Here is a 2,500-nt window from a genome sequence, read left to right as displayed (position 1 = left end):
CTTTCCGTGCGACAGAACCTCGCGGGTCTCCACTGGCTCAGTGCCCTATTGACTCTCTCGCAGTTCTGACGCGCAGGCGCCAGTGTGTGGTTGCCGCTTCTGTGGTGCAGCCTCTCGACGATATATATTAAGGAAGAAAATATATGTTTACAAAATATTTAATAGTGTTTGATGATTGGTCAGTGGTGATTTAAACATAGCCAGATACGACAACACTCCATTTCAAAATTAAACCAAACAAGTTTCAGTGCTGATCGAAAATCTAAGGTAAGTATTTATACATTTTTCATTTCAGAGTTATTCAATATCAGTCAAGTTGCGAAAACATACACACTTAAAGTGTTACACCTACACCGTGACGACACACACCCGCATATTGACGAAGCAGCAGCCTTGTAGCAGGGTTGTCTTTCATGCGAGCCGCCAGACCAGAACGAGCTGTGCGTACACTGTCCGCATCTACAGTAATTATCATCAAACAGCATTAAAAACTCTTTCGACTGGACAGCAAAGTCTTCCTAGTTCATTTCTTGTCCATAATTTACGCCCATGACTTTGTGAATCGTTGCATTCTTTCTGACCAAGTGCGCTCACCTTCGTCACACTTCGTGCGCAACATCATTGCAATTCATGGTAAAGTCTTCTAAGATTGTATTTTTTCCTGCGTGCATAAAACAATTGCCGCTGCAGTTGGGATTCATAGGCAAGGTTGCGGTTGCTTATATTCGCGTCCTGATGCTTCTCAGCATCTCTTTTCCTTCCTTCCCTTAGAACTTTACATATATAAAACATCAGTTCTATATATAAAACCACTAAACCCTGCCTTCAAATGACAAAACTCAGGCACGTGTCTGTACCAAAATTTAGATATATATAACACACAAAATGTATTAATTTATGAAATGACAAATACGTCAAACATATATGCTACAACACCAGTGTTCTGCAAGAATATTCACAAACATGACCAATACTGCATGAATGCATATAAAAACCATACATGCACACATAAATACATACAACTTGTATGACCAGACTTTAACACTAACACAGACATGCATTACACTGATAGTACAGGCACGCGTTGGCCACACGCTCCATGCACGTCACAAACAAGAGCCACACGCGGGCCAAGCGGACTGCTGTCAGAAATGGCTCTCACACACGCGCACCCTTCATTATATTTCAATTTTCCCACGCCCTCTTTCGCTTACGCTCGTACGCCCCTAATACATCACAGGCACCGTCCCAGATTCCCCAAAATGATTATTAATGCGACGGACGTTCCTCTGACTACCTTTTATAACTTTTCCCAGCAATTCCTCTCCCCTTTTCCCCGCTACAGTATTCACATCGTAAGCTCACGTACATCTTCAAAACCCCTTAATTCATATCCAAACACCCCTTATCTCACACAAACACCACAACTCAAACAGCCGGGATTTCGGAACCCCTTTAATACACAGCTACAACAACCCCCTTCCTTCACTTGCTATAGAAACTACAACATGAACCTCTGAGCGCCTTGAAAACCTTCACAACACGCCCAAAAATATTCACCTCCTCTTTACCAGCTACAAGAACCACGGCGAAAACCTACACAAAACCCTTACCACACATCCAAATACACCCCCTGCCTCTCCCCCACAAACAGTAAAAACAAACGCGCATCTTTGAAAACTCTCTCTATACACAATCCCCTCAATTTACCTGCCACAAACACCATAGCCTAAATCAACTCGCGTCTTCAACCACCCTTTGCCACAACACATCTGAGGAGCACAATGCTTTTACATTGCTCACGCCAAGAACCTCCTGTGTGACAGCTGATCCTTGCCTACCCACGATCTCTGGCAAAGCGAAGGACTTCTCTGGAATCCTACACTTTTCAGCTTTCTTCGTGCGACCTCCCGAGGCACAAAACTTTGGGCAAACCTCATGTAAGAAATCGCGTTCCTTGACGAACTTGGGAATGGTAATTTGGAGTCTGTGGGTTCCGTGCAGAGAGAAGGGGAAAACTGATATGAGAGAGCGAATGAGTGAGTGAGAGTGTGAGGGGAAGAAGGGAGGAAGAGACGGATGGTTGGAGGGAGGGAAGAAGGGAGGGAGAGAGGAAGGAGGGAGGGAGCGAGGGAGGGAGGAAGGGTGCGAGGGAGGGAGGAAGGGTGCGAGGGAGGGAGGAAGGGGAAGGGGAGGGAGGGAAGGGGCGACGAGGAGGGAGAGAGAGAGATGAGGAGGGAAGGAGAGAGGGAGGAAGGGCGAGGGAGAGAAGGAGAGAGAGAGAAGGGGGCGAGGGAGGAAGGGGCGAGAGAGAGAGGAGAGAGAGAGAGAGAGAGAGAGAGAGAGAGAGAGAGAGAGAGAGAGAGAGAGAGAGAGAGAGGAGGGAGGGAGGGAGGGAGGGAGGGAGGGAGAGGGAGAGAGAGGGCGAGGAGGGAGGGAGGGAGAGGGAGGGAGGGAGGGAGGGAGGGAGGGAAAGAGGAGAGAGAGAGAGAGAGAGAGA

General features: G+C 47.2%; 2 protein-coding genes across 6 annotated transcripts in view; one reads left to right on the top strand and one right to left on the bottom strand.

Annotated features, from left to right (window-relative positions):
- Window positions 1–2,500, bottom strand: part of MCU (mitochondrial calcium uniporter) — a 478,923-nt gene that overhangs the window by 23,563 nt on the left and 452,860 nt on the right. The gene's annotated exons all lie outside the window — the stretch shown is intronic.
- Window positions 25–2,500, top strand: part of LOC113822735 (uncharacterized) — a gene marked incomplete in the record, with an annotated part of 63,838 nt that continues 61,362 nt past the window's right edge. Inside the window, 1 exon segment of the mRNA XM_070123739.1 lies at window positions 25–267.

This window comes from Penaeus vannamei, chromosome 7, assembly GCF_042767895.1.
Source record: "Penaeus vannamei isolate JL-2024 chromosome 7, ASM4276789v1, whole genome shotgun sequence".
Classification (NCBI taxonomy): domain Eukaryota; kingdom Metazoa; phylum Arthropoda; class Malacostraca; order Decapoda; family Penaeidae; genus Penaeus; species Penaeus vannamei.
This window is presented reverse-complemented; position numbering and strand designations above follow the sequence as displayed.